The sequence below is a fragment of the Strigops habroptila genome, chromosome 6, assembly GCF_004027225.2.
Source record: "Strigops habroptila isolate Jane chromosome 6, bStrHab1.2.pri, whole genome shotgun sequence".
In the NCBI taxonomy this organism is placed as follows: domain Eukaryota; kingdom Metazoa; phylum Chordata; class Aves; order Psittaciformes; family Psittacidae; genus Strigops; species Strigops habroptila.
Window position 1 is genome coordinate 21,332,511 of NC_044282.2, and position 18,500 is coordinate 21,351,010.

The window sequence follows — 18,500 nt, forward strand, 5'->3', positions numbered from 1 at the left end:
TCTTGTCCTGCCACAACTATGGCATAGCTTTCCTATCCATAAAGGTAGAGGGAAACATCTCACATTAACTGAGTGGTAAATGCGTGCCCAACTGTAGAGCAATATCAGCCTACTCCCTTATGGAGTAGTGGATTTGTGGGGCCACATACCAGATCTTATTTCTGTTCAATTTAACTGGTTGTGGAAACTATACAAACACAGAGATAGGGGGAGAGGGCTTGTTTGAGTTTTAGGTTCATGAATAATTGCAAACATTTGGGATTAATTTACAGTAGCAAGCAAATAACAAGAGCTTTCCAAAATGGCTCCCAAGAGCACTTCCAATGAAAGTACTCCCACTAATTTGCACTAATATGAAAGTCAGAATGAGGTTCTTCTGTAAACATATTTCTGAAAGCACTTTGTGAGTAAGTGATGAGGAGTGACAGCACATACTGGGGGGTAAATAAATGGGCTGACAGCCTAGAAATACCTACTGAAGACAGCAGAAAGAGTGTTGCCAGTTTTGTCAGGATTTGGAGCAGACCTTTACTCCCCTAGGATGCTGCCAGGTCTGCTCCTTGCCTCTACGTGTGTCTGTGTGCAGATGCATGTAAGTGCACACATATGCACACTTGAGAATATACAGCCATGCCCACATGATTCAGCCAGAACTGCTATCCTACACAAAACTGTGAGTCAGCAGAGCAATTTATTCAGACCCTAATGACTTGTGAATTTCCCTTTTGAAGGGAATGGTACTAACACTGAGGTCAAAGTTACATGCTGCCAGGAGGATGTGCTATGCTTGAGTCTTCTGTATCATCGACCTGTGTATGTAAGCAAGTACTCTGCTTTCCTCTGTATGCATTCTCCTCTAGGATCCTAGAAGCTTGGATGATCTACCCTGCCCTCAGCTTCTGCATCAATATCAAAAATAATTTTCTTACATCTTTGAATTATTGTAATGAAGCAATTCTGAGGAAAATAATCAGCTGTTTTCCAAATTCCTATTATTTATGGGAATTCTTAAAGAACACATAAAATCCTCATATTTTAGAGATTTCTATTTTATGCAATCATATCTATTTAGTAATGTCATGTCACAGAGGATAAAAGAATTGCCAACAGGTAGCAGGAACTAGATAGATTTTTTTAGTATTTCTCTAATGTAACCTTGCATGAGAATCAAATCCTATCCAAATTACATCTGTGATATGTGCATGCCATAACTAACATGATGGAAAAGGGACTGATCTCTTTCTCTCTTCTATTCATGAGGATATGTTGTAATTAGAAAGGCCAATATATACCAAACCCACCTTTTTTTCTCTCTTGGAGGTTATGCTCTTGGACCAAGAACTCACCCATAGACCTTCTATTGACAGGAATGTTTCTGAGGCTACTGCATCTCTGCCCTTCAGAAATGACAGCATCAGATATTCAGAAGTCCAGGAGAATCCATTTTTCTCTCCCATAGCCTCTCACATCTTGTGTTTTGGCATTATTTGGCCTAATTGTTCAGAGTTAAACCTTCAGAATCATAAGAAATATACATGTTCCTCTGCTAAAGCTAAGAACACTTCAGGCTCCGTTCCAGAAATAGGATTGAAAGTTAATTTCCATCTTTCTAGCATTATCAGAAAACAAATGTTAGTAAAAAGCGGGTAGCGGGTAAATGAGGAGGGAGGAAGGTCAATGACAACATCACTTTAGACTAAATCTTGCTAAAAAATTAAAACGGTACAAGTGAAAAAACATGAATTTCATGAAAGTAGAGGATCGAATTAATTTCCACATCCAGGTTTAGTTTCTTCCATAATGGGAGAGGATCCCGCAATAACCTGCAATTTCCTTTTCCCCCTTTTTTTTTTTTTTTTGTTTTCCTTTCCCCATGGTTTGCATGCTCTACTTTGTCTCATCCTTAGGAGCTTGGGCCACTTGCTCTAAGGACTCTTTAAATTTGTGTGAGTTTAGCACAAAAGGACCAGACCCCCTGGTTGGGAAAACTGAGGAAAACTTGAGGGAAAACTAGTGACAACAGATTAATGAAGACGTTGCAATGAAAGAAATAATGCTGAGCCCCTAATTTTGGGGGGAGTCCAGCTGGACCTGTCAATTCCAAATAACCACTGAGCCTGGCTTTGAATAAACTGCAGTTTATTCAACTGCAGTTATTTTTTTCTAGCTCTCAGAGCTCACTCTGTTGAAATACGTATATGCAAAATCTTCCTGCTTTGACAAACAGAGATCTCATGCAGGTGTGGACTCAACAGGTACTGCTAATCAATGCAGTTTCTCTGCAATCAATGCAGCTATACCAATTTTCACTGGAATTCTGCTTCATATTTATATAGTTCTTATTGGTGGCTGATCTGTAAACTGAAGGACTAACCTGTCTTGCCCATGCTTCACACTTATACTTCTGTACAACAGAATTCTGGGACTTTTTAATCAGCCAAACATTAGGATGCATTTCAGATATCCTCCAGAACAACAGCTGCATTTTGCCTTTGATTTATCACAGACTCCAGCAAATAGTTAAGATCAATTGCTAAGGGATAAGGATTGACCCAACTTATAAAACGTTAATTACAAAGGATATATTAGTGAAATTCTGTATCATCTACATGTTGGGCATCTCTGAACTTGGTCCTGTATTTCTCTGTGTAGTATGGACTTTTCACTTGGTTGCCATATGTAGGGAGATGTTTTAAATGAAAATGTTACACAGGCATGAAAGAAAAGAGGTGCAACAGCTAGTACAGTTCAGCTAACAGGCCACCTACACAAGTTGGATCTGCTCTCAACATGCAGTGTGGATTCATTTGACCAGCGCTGACATAGCAGGTAAACTGACATCACCACTGACTTTTCAAAAAGACAGGAGTAAGTTTTTGACTTTAAAATAACATTTCCGGTGCACCAAATACACAACAGATTTCTTTCAATATCAACACTGCAAAGAAGGTCCTTTGATACATTAAGTATGTTGGACAAATATCTTGAACTTAGAGCCCGTTGGCTATAAAGGCAAGAAGAAATTAAAAATCAGGTCAAGTTGGATGGGGCTTTGAGCAACCTGGTCTAGTGGAAGGTGTCCCTGAATGGCAGGGGGGCTGGAACTAGATGATCTTTAAGGTCCATTCGAACCCAAACCATTCTATGATTCTGTAAGCAAGAAAATCATGAATACATCACTTGAAGGCAGAAATTAACGTTGTGGTGCATGCTAAGAAAATTAAGATATTTGAAAACTGCTTTATACTCTGTCATAGATAATATTTTTGAGCCAATAGACAGTAGTGAGGCAGGGTATGTGTTGCTGAACTCATGTCTTATTCTGTAGTCACTTGAAGATTTGCAACAACATTAAAGACTTAACTTGTGACTTATTAGATTAGTCCTATTGAGAGCAACGGTACTAGCTGTAGAGTTAGCAACTTTCAAGAAAACCAAATTGGATCACTACCAACAAGCATGGCCCTGTAATAGTACACTGAATTGATTCTCCCACAAAGCAGCTCATTCATTTTCACAACAGCTTGATGGATGCTGGTTTTTTGATTAAGTAGGAGAGTGTGAAGAACACTTCCTACGACAAGGCTGTCGGGACAAACCTCAAAAGTTAATATTCATAAGACTAGGGAGTGTATTTGAATAGTTGGGTCTCATTTCTCTGGTCAAACCAACCACTCAGAGTTTGAAATTATTCTGATTTTCTCTTTTCCCAGTGTCCTGTCTAGACATTTTGATTTGAAGTGTTCGATTATAGAGCTGTTTTACTGGAAGCCACAGATACTATGCATACAGTGTGCTGACCTGTGTGGACAGTCAACGATTAAAAGAGAAGAAATGGGGAAACAATGGTTTTGAAATGAGATCACTGGGCAGAAGGAAGACAACCTTAACAAGCCACTATCTATCAGTAAGGACCTAGAATCTAAAATGTAGGGAATTATTTTTAGGACAAGGGAACTAGAAGAACATCAGGAATTGGGGATAAGAGTTTCTCAGGACTGTTCATTGATCAGAGAAGAGACTGAGCAATCACAGACTTCTGATGCAAAAATTTCCTACTCAAGCAACCTGGAAAGCAGAAAAATTCAAGACACAAAGCAGCAGCAAAAGGATGGTGTTTCTTAACGACATATTCTTTACTTTTTTTTTTAAATACAGTTCAATCATCTATACTTTACAGCCAAGACCTCCAGCTCATCTTCACAGTCTTTTGTGTCTACTTATTTTTATTGACCTTTGAGGGAGCCAGCAACTGATAGCTTTTGCTGGAATTGTCTTGTTTTCTTGCATGCAGGTGCCATAATGATTGCAATACCTGACTTAATCATACTTGGATGTTTCACTATGCATCCTAGCACTTGTATCTTTCTACAAAACTTGATATGCATAAGCTCTGTCAATTTGAACAGATAAGAAATGCTCCTCATTTAGCTAAACCTTTCTCCAAACCCTCATTGTAACATGAGAAGTTCTGTGCACTCACATAGCTGAACAAAGAATTCACTTATAAAGAATTCACTTATAAAGTTTCAGCCATCACACTGATGGCTGAAACACAGCAATGAATGATAAAGAGAAAGAGTCTTTTCGGGTGGAAAGTAACATACATTGAAGCGGCTTGTATCAGCCACAACATGGTCAAACATTTATTATGGGGAATTAATTGACAAGGAGAACAATAGCAACTAACAATGCAAGGAGAGATGAAGCTCTCTCTGTAGCTTCTGGTATGGCCCCTTCAGGGGTTTATATGAGGTTAGCTGCTAAAAGGTCACAGGCATTGTCTAATGTCTAGGGCCTCTTTTGCTTTATAACCCCTCCCCCCAAGGAAAAATTATGCTCCAAGAAGTGGTTTAAAATATCAAAACGAAGCACAAGGACTTGAGAATGCAGCAAGTTTTACGATTACTAGTGCTACTAAAACTGATGATTTTTTTTTATGTACTATGCTTACTAAACACAAACAATTCTCTTATACAGTCCACAAATGTGTATATATAAATCTTAGCATTATTGTGGAGCTAATTTTAGAAAACTGTATTGTTATCTATTCTTTTAACAGCTCAATATGAAAACAGAAGGACAACACAAGTGCTGATCTCAAGTGAAATATTACTGGACTAGGCTTATTTTAATTTCAAGTTATTTTACTTTATTTACTTGAAGTACTACAAAGTAGTCTGTACTTTTTTAAAGTATGTCGACATACATTTTTGGGCAAGTCAGCATGAAAAAACCACTGAATTAAGATGATTCAGAAACTGAACTGACAGTATTTGTCTCTCTTTACTTCATCTATCATATCAAGCTATTCATGTATATCCCACCTCCGGTCATTAAAGATAGTAATTTTAACTGTTTTATCATCCACTTTTTAGCTGCAAAAACTACAATAGTAATTAAACCAAATTGAAACAATTATAGAAAAACAATGTTTAATAACTGAGGTGCCAAAAAGTTTTACTGTACCCTAAGGATGTAAAAACTTGCCTAAGCAGCAGTATTATTCTACATGTTACATTTATTCCTGCAAGCTAGCCAAGCTCAAATTAATTGTACTGACTAAACTTTTCTTCTTGCAGAAAATTAAAGATATGCTGTTGTCAACACTTGAACACAACCTTGCCGACACTTAAACGTAGAGAAGGGTGTGACATCCTGCCCTGGCTGCTTTGCGCTAATTAATCACTCTGGTATTTAGGACCATTCAGGCAGACAAATTAATGGAGAATAATTAGTGTATCTTTGTTCCAGCTCGGCTTTGCACACCAGACACTCTGAGGGAGAGAAGGGAGTATGTAGAAAGCGAGCCATTAGCATGCACATAGTTTCGCTTCTGTTCAGCAAGTTCTGCAGAGATTAAGAGAAAAGCCAAATTAGCAGTCGTGTGACTGGGGTTAGGACATCTCTCAGCAAAGAAAGCACTCTGTTTGGGTATCAGCTCTCAGAAGCAAGTTGTTAGTCCAGATGTTACCTTTCATAAAGAACAAAACACAATTGAAAACCTGCTCCTCTCACACGTGCGCAGAAAAGAAAAAAGAGGAATTGTTCCTTTGTATTACAAAGATTTATCTGCAATTTGGCTACTCTTACATACCAACAAAAAAATTCTAAATTTTCAGCTTTCCTTTCCATATCATTTTTTGGTCAACATTACCTTTCCCTGGGAGCACAAGGGAGAATACGACAAAGAACATACACTATGTGGTTATTGCAGTCAACAACAAAACTTACGGTTATTTTATGTGATCACTTTGTACAGAGAATACAAAATTCCAGAAGACCTTATAAAGAATAAATAGTGTCAGATTTAAATTATTTGCAAAATTAAAATCAAATAAAATCATACAGTAGCTGAAAGTATGAAAAAATAGTGATAGTTATCAAAGATGATGAACAATGATTTTAAAGTCCTTGACACAGAGATATTTTATAACAGAAGAAAGATGTATTTGTACACATTCCATGAAACTTCTTCTGGTTTTCTTGTTGAAAAACTTCTTGTGCCAAATTCTTCTGTTATTTATTCTCATGTGATAAGATCTATAAGAATCTGACTCCCATCAAGGAGGACATGATAATTACTAATTCACTTTGACATCACCACAAGCTTGATGTGATGAATACTACTTGGTGGGACTGCACTCAGAATGAGTGCACTGTTAATTTCTGTGGCAGTTCAAGTGTTATGCCAGACCTAACCACTAGTATCCAGTCTCTCTGATGGTGCCAAAGTCTACAAATGCCTAATTCGTTGCAAGACCAGGACATAAAATATTTCCTTGTTGAACAATACCATATTTAGGAAAATTTGGTATAAAAACTTCCTGCTCAGGCTCATTTGTAGTGAACAGAGCTTGCAGGCAAAAAATGCACCATGGCTCACAAAGCACAGGGTCTCGAGGGAGTGGGGGTGGGTGAAAAGGGTCAGGGAAAAAAGAGCAAGAAAGACCACACAGTGAGAAAAGCTAACCACACTCAGAAGCTCTATGAATCCTAATCAATCCTATAAAATCTTTTTTTCCTCCTTTTTTTTGTAAGAACACAATAACGTGCAGACTATAAAACAGTGCAAAATGCACTTTAATTTTGCGTAGCATGAAAAAGAAGGTGAGAGGAGAGGGAAGGAATCCCACCCAGGTTTAGACATGATATGGGATACTGTTTTAACACAACATTACAGGGCTTCATAAAAATGTGATATTTCTGTTCACAGTGTCCTGGGTTTGTCGGTCAAGGGAGAACACAGCTACCAAACCATGAACTCTCACAATACCTTACTGAGGGGGAAAAATAAAGGCTCACTCCACAGCTTCCTACATCACCAAGCTACTGTGCGATAAGACCAGATGCCATTAGAAATGCTGCCATCCTGGGAGTGGGTTTCCTCAATCTTTGAAGGTGCATAATCCTCATTAAAGGAAAACCCTGAGTGTAGGAGGGGCAGCACTGACATCAAGGCACCAGGCCATGACTAAAAGAGCCGGCCCCATATGTGGCTGCTGCTGAGCAGCAGAATGTAATTTAGTCGCACCAGCAGGAGCAGAGGTCAATGATTTTATATTAATGGGGATCACGACAGTTCTAAGCTGTGGCGTGCTTTGAAATAAGTGTTGTACAAGGCAGCAAAGAGAGCTCAGCAGAGGAAATGAGCTGTGTCACTGTCTCCTCATGCCTTGAAGCAAACACTGAAATGTTTAAAGTTGCTATAGACTTAAAGCCATAATATTTTATAAACAACAATTACCTGTTTTAATCCAAAAGCTAAATAGCTTGTGAATTATTACATCTTCTGACATAATTCTAACAAAAATAAAACATTAAAGGCATGTGGCTTTTAGACCACAATCTCAACAGAGGCAGAAGTGGAAGAAATGTGCTAAGTCTTTTAAAAAAATCAAATACGCTTTGTAAGTAATCATTTTCATTCAAGTATTATGGTCACAAGGCATGTAGTCACAATGCATCAGTGAACAATCAGTGTCAATATCACCTAACAAACATCACAGGTTTAATCATGCAAAAGGGTCCAAATTTTGATTAAAAGATCCTCTGGTCTTTTAATATCTAACTTCAGACCTTGAACTAAATTCACATTTAATCGAGCTTCTTGTGGAGATGTGATCTTATCGGTGGCTTTTTGGAGGATTTAAATCTGGCCTTTCATGTAAGTGCATGACACAGCAATCCTGTACATGGATCAATACCTAAGTCAAAGGATACCTGAGGTCCTTAATGAAGTTTTCTGGGTAGGGGTTATTATTATTGTTGTTACTGCATTCCATTGGCACCAGCAATGTGCTGGATGCTGTCCAGATGTGTGGTGGAGACATGGTCTTTTTAACAAAGAAATTTCCTTCTGAGGGGACATCTGCTTGATCCAGAAGAAAAAGAGAATGATATTGCACCCTCCCCTATTAATTCACAGCCAAATTTAAATTGCTCTTCTCTCAGTATCGGTCCTAAAGCCTTTTGGTAAGTATTACGAAAGATCAGAATCTGAAGTTAGAGTTGCAGCCTCTGCTTGTGTTGGAGTGGACCTGCTTTGAGACAATGCTGATGGCATAAGAAGGCACAAAAGCACAGTGATAGTTAAAATGCAAGGAATGGGGAATGAGGGAGGCAAAGCAAAGAGGATGGGAGATGCAAGATGCTGACTGAGCAGTATGATTGTGAAGGATCTCAAAGGCAATGAAGAGCAGTTCACATTTCACTGAAGGGTGAAAAAAAGGATAATTGGCGTGGCTTGGGTGATAACCAAAGAAGAATTTAGAAGCTGGATTTTGAACTGACAGGATCTGGGAAAAAATTGTGTGGAGAATCACGAAGAAGAATGTCTCAACAACTGTTGTAAAAGAAGTTGGACAAAATATTAACTAATAAACTGTTAAACCTTTGAATTGAGAATTAAGGAGACACCAGTGAAAAGGGTGGAGCAGGGGATGGACTGACAGATATGGATTTTTCTACAGGTACAAAAAGACTGAACAGAAAGGAGGTTGTGTTGGTAATAAAGGGACATAGAAAAAGTTTTCAGGAAAAATACATTTTTATAGAATCATAGAACCATAGAATCATAGAATCATTTTGACCATGTTTAGTTATTTTGATGGAGACATGTAATGCAGAAATAGCTCAAGGGCAAATGCAGGCTTGTGTGCAAAGATTAAATCGTGATACCAAACCACAATTAATAGTTAACAACAGCTGAATGAAGACTGCCATATATAAATAACTGGAATATAGAAAGGGATACCAAAGAAATAGGTAGGGAACTTCCTTAGAGATAAGCAAGCCCCCGCAGTCCCAGGGTAGTAGCCAGAATGTCCCAGTACGCAGTCCAGTGAAAGCAGAGCAAAGCTGCAGCTAGGAGATGTTCTCAGAGCACCCTGGGCTCAGCCTGACCAAGCTCTGTGAAACAACCTCAACCTGAGCGCGCGCACCTCTGCTTTCCTATCAACACCACAAATGCTTTCACTCTCATGATTTCTGAGCATTAATAATTTCATGCAAAGTGATTCATGTGCAGTATCAGCAGACATACGCACAACGATTTGTGTATCAGCAGTGATATGCAAACATCACTTATTATTTCCCCATTTATTCTGATACAAACTAAATGTACAAGCCATTCCTGTGACAACTTGTTAGCCTATGTTTCCATTCAAAACTATTGCCCAAAACAGACTTTGTAGGAGTCCAGTGATCCTAAAGATAGCTTTCCAGGAGAGAAAATAATAATAATATTAATAAATTATTTAAAAATGAGAAAAGAGAAAAAATAAGGATAATTAATCTAATTCAGGGTTTATTTTAAAAATTATAAAAAAAAAATTTCTTATGTTATTGGTTTCCAATGTCTATCAGAGGGAACAGCAACCACCACACAAAGTCAAGCTAGTGCTTACCAGCTGACTGGAGAGACCTTAGCATTATGAGGAAAAGTCTGTTATGACTTAGATACCTACTTAATTAGGGACAACTGAGCCACTTTCTTCTCTGGAGGCAGTATCTCCTGGTTCTGTCAGTGACAGCCTGAATTCTACAACAAGGGCATAACAGGAAGAGCTGGTCTGGATGCTGGGTGAGCACAACATCTGGCTTCTTGGTTATATCTGGGAGAACTGCTAGAGTAAAATCAAAGTCCTTCCTGTCTCTGCTCCTGGGAAACAGCTCTGTTGCCTGCCTAACACTACGTGCTAAAACAATGTACAGGGCCACAGGCTGGTAGCCTCTGGCCAAGTAGGCAGGCAGAGGATGGAGGCAGAGGAATCCAGGAGCTGGAGAGCACTGTTTGAGCAGGCTTTGTATCATTCCCAGCCCAAAAGTTGGGCTGTGAGATCTCTGTCCCCTAGCAGGGATCTTGCAGTAAGATTTCGCTTTTGGAGATAAGCTTGCAGGAAGCTGAGGATTGATTTGAGACAGAACTTGGCTGCCACTAAATTTCATGGCTAACCCTTTTAAGCAGTTTTTAAAATGAGTGTAGTATAAGCTTAATATAGGTGTTCATTAACTAATAATAAATTGTAATGGAGCATCATTGACATCTATATGAGTACTAATCGGATTGATGATCACAGCCATTACAATGAATGCCAAATGGATTCATGATAACGACACCCTAGCTCCAGAGTACATATGTTATGCTGAGAATCACTTATGCAGAAAATCCCAAGAAATAACAGGGTAATTTACCCATCTTTTCCCTTAACCTACAGCTGGTATGTGTCTCTTCTCCCATCTCCTGGACTACCATCTCACTTGGGAAGTGATATGAAGCACTGGAAACCAGAGGAAAGACTCCATCTGACTTCCTAGAGCCTAGGGAGGAAAGCATACAAGGCAAAAAGCAAAGAACCACAGAAAGTATAAGTAGCTTATTTCAATGACCATTGTCCAAATTGAGCACTAATAAAGGAAATTTTTAAAAATGCAATTGTTTAATAGTTTCAAATCAAAAAATACTTAATCTCATTGTTCTTTAAGTTAGTTTTGCATGACATATTTTTGTTAGAGTCATGTTACAGAAATATGGAAGCCAAAGTTACCACCTCAGATGCAAAATTAACCTGTTTGGCTTCTCAAATTGCAAACTGCAGAGACTATAATGTTAATGATCTGAGTATAAAGCAAAGTTCATGACCTAAAAATTGGCACTTCTTCTCTCTGTTTTTAAAAAAACTTGTTTTCTCCATTTTGCCTGGCTAGTTGATATAAGGAAATATTTCATCCATTAATAAACAGATTTATCATCTTATTTTTACTATGAGTTGTAGTACTACACATATTGCAGAGAACGTACGGAAGGCCTGGTCACAGGTTAGGACTGCACTGCCAAGGCGCTGTAGAAACAGAAGATTCATCTGAATCTAATTTTAAGGCGCCCAGTGTACCAATAGTCATAAGTAAGTAAAAGTGCCTAAATTTCCCTATGCAGTGGAGAAAAGTAGGTGGGATTTTCTTCTTACTTAAATGAGCCAAGGCCACAAATAATAATTTGCCACAAAAAGACAGAAAAGGAGAGGAAAGATCAATATCCTAGTACTATGTGATAGCAGGGAATTTATTAGATGTTAATGCACAGATAATCCCTGTAAATTAATTGCTTCTGCATGGTAAGGAAAAGCTAAAAAGGAAACCCCAGTGTTTTTTGTCAGCCTGAAATAGAAGTCAGAAGTATGAATCCACATTTCAAACATTTGATCAGGCTAGTTCTAAGCATGTAGGTCCGACACAAGGCAAAGGCAGGGTCTACTTCTTCAACAAATCAAACCAAACAAATTTTTTCTTATTACAGAATTATTTCCTCATTCTTTTAGGCCACCTGCAAAAGCCTAAATCATAGAATTAAAATATTGCAATAAATAGCAATCAAAAGTCTTTTCTGCCATCACTGGGATATCAACAAAGTCTTAAGCAGAAGGTTAGAATCTTATTCTGCTTTCCAGAGCAGATTTTCCATAAAGAGTTCATAATAATTATATCTTGTACTCTTACAATCATTCAAGGTACAAAGCTTGTCCTTTCCAGATATTTACTGCTAGAGGAGTCACCTAAAACCTCTCTCCTCTCACCCGAAAACTCCTTCCCAGCATACCAGTCCCCAGCATGTAGCACTGCAGGCAGTTCTACCATCACAGATGTGTCCTTGTTGAATTCATGAAGTTACTATCAGCCTATTCAAAGGCTCCTTGCCCTACAGCAGGTCAGTTTGTACCCCGGTTTGCTTCTGTCTGCAGGCTAGATGAGTGCGTACAGTCTGTCATTCTGTCTCCAGCTCATGGATAAAGACATTAAATAAGACAGGTTCTGGGACTAGTCCCTGAGGAACTCCACCTGTGCACTGGTTGCCCTGCAGTACAGACATTTTTCATACACCTTATAGTTCATCCATCTAGACCACAATGTTCCAATTTGGATACAAGGATGCTGTGGGATACTCTGGTGAAAGCTTTGGTAAAGTGAAGACAGATGGCACCCACCACTGTTGTCTACAGACCTAGTGATTTTACGGAGGCAGTCAGGGAAGTTGGAGCCGATTTACCTTTGGTTAATCCATGTGAGCTATTCTCAATCACCATGTTCTTCTTCCTGAGCCTAGAAAAGTCTTCAAAGAGAACTTGATCCATGATTTTTCCAAGGATCAAAATAAAGCTGATTGGTTGGTTGTTAAACATCAGAAAAAACAAAATCTTCCATTCTCCTTTTCTCGGGAATAAAAAAAATAATAACAATAAAATCAGCAGAAATCAAGCAAATGCAGCAGTACACAAGCTGCATTCTTAAAAACAGAGTGAAAAAACCCCATTTCATAGCTCTGGGCTATTTAACCAACTCCTCTCACCCAGGAAAGTTTCATTAAAAATTATAACCATATTTGTTTATACCTCAGCTTTTTTAACATGCCTACATAAAATACACATCTTCCTGCACAATCATTCAAATTGAATGCTATGGACTTGATTGTCATCTATGGGCAAGATGTTTTCTTACACATGCTAACACTAACAAAGGGCTTTAAAAGGGATACCAATTTTAGTGCCATGGGAGGCCTTTTTACTTTAACAGGGTCTTCTCAATAAGTCCTAAAATATTCTGATGAGGATACAGTTTGTTTTGATTTCAATATGTTCACAGTATCTGTAACATTTTATTTTCATCAACTTACTGTGTAAGTTCACAGCATTAGGATTCTGCCTCATGATCTGCTACTTAACAATATTTTTGTTTGTATTACTAATTCTATTGTCACAGTGGAAAATACAGTAGTGGCATTATCCTAAACACTCAGAAAATTAGGCTTCATCCATCTTAACAAGTACACTTTAGAGTATTAGAAGTAGGGAAAACACAAAGCATGAAATATTCTACTGAGATAATAGATGTCACAAATTTTATAAAATTATTTAATAACAATGTTCTTGACAACATCTTTGTAGAATACTGGGGACTTAAGAGAAATTGTAAAAAACAGAAAAAACCCAATATATTTTAATCATGTATATTTTTTATTAAATAATAACATACATCTACTTTTTTGAAAAAACAATGTTGAAGTATCAGGTTTGTGTGTCTAGTTCTAACTCCCCGCATAATCAGCTTTCTGATTTTTTTCCACAACACAATTAAGTTTATGAGCATAAAATGTATTTTCTCACCTTTAAGGAGGTGGTTATGATCAAGATCTTGATTCTCTGTGAACTCAAAGTCTTAGAAAAATTCATGAAAGATCCTTACAACAACTTTAACTCTGGCCCTTCAGTATCAGCTAGAAGTGTAATACGTCATGCGATATAAAGTCTTCTGTTGACGAAGGACTTAAAGCGGTTCTGTTGAATATGCCTTTGAGGAGGACTGCAACAGCATGAATTTTCTTCTCCCCCTGTGTAAGAGAGTACTGTCCTACAAGTCCTCGTCACATCCCCTCAGGTTTATTTCCTGTTTTGCTTGTCTCAAATAAATTAGTATGAGGTAATTTACATTTCCTTCTTTCTGTACACAAAGCAACTGTAAAAGCCTCTACTCAGAAGTCACATCTGCATGATCAGTTCACCTGTTATACTTACCAGACCCTAGTACTTACCTCATGCAGCCCAATGGGCAGTAGTGCTGCAGCCCAGTGCTCATGAGGCAAAGCACTGGAGACCACAGCTAATTCCAAAGTCCATAGGTGCAGACGAGTGCATTTGTAATCTCCTCCCACCTCAGACGTGATACCTGACTGGGAAAACTTCTAATCAGTTTTAATGTAGACTCAGAAACTGAGTTTTAACCAGCCTTGATGATTTCCTGTTTGTTTTACAATTATGAAACATAAGACATTTTTACCCCAAGTTTTTACAGAAGCTAAAAACTGTATAAGCAGGCCAAATGAGTTCTGAGGCACCAATGCACAGTTGAGTCCACGGTACTCTTAAGTATTAGTTTCCATCTTGAAATACGAGAGCTGAAATGTCATTGTTCTTTAGTTTAGAATGTCAGCACTGAATTTCATACTTAAAATATTACTTAAGTCACTTGACACTGACAAAATGTGTCCCCATTAAAATGATATTTCACAAATATTGCCCGATTAAGCAGTAGCAGTAGCTATTTGTTGCCGAAGAGATAAATCAGTTTCCTGGGAAAAGTGTCAGTAGATAGCTTGTGTACTCTACTTACATACTGGATTCTTGATAGATTTGGTGAAGATGTCTTCATGTTAGTATAGTAAAAGCCTATTATCAGTTCAACAGCAGAAAACTGTTTTCATTCATCAAGAAAATAGCAGGTTCGACACTAGTTGCCTTTTTAAGTGAAAGATTGGACATATGCTATGAAAAAATTTCTTGCCACTGCAGAGAAGGATAGCACACTCAAACACATTTTTAAATTTAATTCCACTTCTCAATTCAGTTGTCAAACTCTTTATGGTGAATTACATGGTTACTATTAAAAAGCATACTTTGACTTGTTCCCAAAGTGATTTTTTTTAAAGTTTGTGCAAAATTCCTTCATCCATTTTGGATTTATGAGAAGATTAAAAAGTAATCCTCATTCCCTCAACTTCTCTGAACAACACAGGAAAAAAACCCTAGTTGTGGCTTTTTTTCTCTCCCTGTGGGCATAATTCGAAAGTGTCTGAACTGCCAAACTTCAAACTTCTATTGTTGTTATTTAACGTTAATATTCCTGTCCTATCTAAGGCTAAGTGCCCAATTTGATGAGACACCAAAAAAATACATTACTTCTCAGTCCTGCTTTAAAAAAACACTATGTAACAGGTGAGAGGAATTGAAGAAAATGAATGATGATAATAACGGTTGTGACACAAGGGAGGCCAAGAAAACACTAACAGCAGATTCTGCTATCACAGGCATTACTCAGAGCTTGCTCTGGGAAATACATAACAAATTAAAAGTTCCTTGCTAAATTTAAAAATTAAATAGAATAAAGATATCAGATATTTTTCTCTCGGAAAAAAAAACCAAACCCAAAAACAAAACCAAAAAAACCCCAAACAAAAAACCCAACCTAAACAACACAGAAATAAAATTTCTTCCTAATGATTCTGTTGCATAATTTCCTTTGTCAGTTAGGTATGAGAACAATGAACAGCTCTATGGTTTCTATTTTAGTTCCCGGAAAGGACAAAGGACATGAAAGAGGTAAGATACCTGGAATAACTCAGTCCTAAAAGGTAATGGAAAAGGGGAAAGAGCCATTGCTAGTTGTGGTATCTCATGGAAACTCTCAGGTATGTTTCCAAGAAGGAAATGAGCTGTACAGTGTCCAGACATTAAGAAATTTTATTTACTGAATTGGCTTTCTAGCAGCAAGTACTCACTAGTTACACGCCCTCTGGAAGAACTGGACTTGAACATCAGTGCTACATTTTTGATTCTTGCACAGACCAAAAAAATCTCTGAGCCTAGGAAAAGGTGTTTCTTGAGTGTCTCAGTGAGGGAGAGGTTAAACATCTGTTTCTGGAGCAATTCTGGGCTCATGAAATAATTTAGTAATGAAACGCTGAAGTCTCATGATTTTAATAAGTTGTTTGTTTTTCGTTGGTTTTTTTTTTTTTTAAATGAATAAAACTCCATCAAAACAGACAATATAGCTTTAAACATATTTGAAGTCCCATTTAAACAAGCTGTCATATATGTTTTGGCCTCTTTCCCCATCTTTGAAAAGGAAAGCAACCTTGCTGCTGCAGGGAGCCAGAGGCAGTGAGACAGCTTTGCTCCACAAATTTTAGGCAAGGTGTTGCTTTACCAGTGAGAATCAGGTGCAAGTTAACATACACTGAAATGTCTTTCCTCAGCTATGATTTGTGTAAGCCATTTAGGAATAAGAGTAAAAAATGTGATAGCAGCTATCCACTGCAGAACTGGCTCAGTGGATTAAAGTACACATTGACTGTTCCAGCCTAAGGGGTCTTTTAGTAGGGAGAGTAAAACTATTTTAAACAGTTTAAAAAGTGTGTGGTCACAGTGCCAGGCTACTTTCAGATTTGATACTGTAATTTTATTCTTATTGGAAATATGGTTCTTAGCTTACGATGGGCAATGTAAAATACAATCCATCATCCTGAAGAATCGACCACTTGTGTTCACACCTCCTACTCACACCCTTTAAAACAAGCGAGGATGAGAAATCTGTGACAAAGGTTAGACAGAGCCTTCACGTTCATCCCATAGGGTCTTCAGTTGCAGTATTTTGTTGATGTGGGGATGCTGTTTCTGGTTAATGCTAAAGCATGTGAGCGAGTGGTAAACAAGTGCATTGCAGATAAGGAAATGGAGCAGGATCAAACCAAACCACGGACGAGATCATCCAAAGTGACCATATTTGCTCTGCAGAGTGGCTTAGAAATCACAAAGCAATAGATGCACCCTTTCTTTTGTAAGTAAACATTTTGGACATGCTTTGGCAGCAGCAATAGTGAGTTCTGATACGTGGAGCTCTCTTTTCTCCTTTCCTGTGCTGGAGAGAAAGCAAATCATTGCATTGCCTGCTGCTGTCTCAGGACTGCTAACATAACCATAAAGTGATGGCAAGTCCAACACTACATATATTTCAGGCATAAGGAGAAAGAGGCAGAGTGAAGCCTTGCCTGGCTCCTTGGGCAACGCCTATAGTGGTCCAGGAGGCATCATTTCTGCAATCTGTTAAAAATCAGGGAGAAGTCAGGCAGGTTCCACACCAAACAGCTCCATACACTCTAAGACTACAATTTCTAGCTAAGTCAATAGAAGTAAGATGAATTGAGAGAGACTGTGCCAAGTTTTTTTAACTGATATAATTAAATCAGTTTTAAAATGCGTCTTTAGTTACACTGATGTGTTCAGATCAGATCTTGGCCATCTTCTCCCCCTCACATACTTTCAGCCTGAATCCTCCTTGCCAAAGGGGCAATATGATCAAATCTGCATATTCTAATTTTTCAGAGCTCATAATATGAAAGTCTTTGAGAGTTGGTGGTATTTAGGTGCCCAAGTATCTAAGCTAGTTTAACACTGTTGAATCTAGGCCAAATAAGTGCTTTTAAGTTTTCCCCTTAAGCTCTTTGGGCTTCAGTTTTCCCACTTCTGAAATCAGAGTTTTGAAATCAAGATTTATGGTGGGAGAAAAATATCAGCTGCCTCTCACACAGAGATCTTTTCTGCTCTCACTAAACTGCCATGAATCTTAATTCTGAGCAAGAGGTTTTGAGATCCTCACAGCTGAGGATCACTGTTTTAGCACCTTCTGCAAGCTGAAGGGAAAAAAAAACACACCCTCAGTACTGCCATTTTAAACCAGCCTATAACGTTTCCCTAAGAAGTTATTTGGGATGTAAAATTGTATCACACCAAACCACATCAGTCATCTTTTCAGTGAAAGACAAGAAAAATTTACTATTTAAAGTATAAGTATTAATGTTTTAACCAGCACAGATTCTTGCTTATAGTTTTGTGAATGAACAGTTAAATAATTAAACAAAAAACAAAATGCAAAATATTACACACTGGATTAGGTCCATCCTCCACTTCCCAGCCCAGTGACTATTCCAAGTGTTTTTATCAGACATATTTGTTCTACAAAAATGAAATGTAGCTCTGCTTTAAAGTGCATCTACAAGACACACAAGAGTCAGATCTCAGCTGGGATCTAAATTTTGCAGACCGGTTTTGCCACATCAATATGAAACACACCATTTTTTGTTTTACCATTCTGCATGTTCGATTTATTCAGCTTGCTTAGAATCCTCACTCTCCCCTGACATCCTGGATTTGAGAAATAATCACTTCGTGGACTTGCAGCACACAGTTTTCTCTCCTTTAAAACACACACAAGAAAAGAAAGCTTAAATTTTAAAAATAAAAACAAAGGCAAAGCAGGGGAAGAAGTGAAAGTGTTTCTGCAGGATACTCCCTGAGCTGTAAATATTTATTCTTTGCATAGCATATACACACACACAGAGCAACTGCCTCCTACATGCCTTTATCACTGCCCTGAGTGCATACACCCAGGTAGAT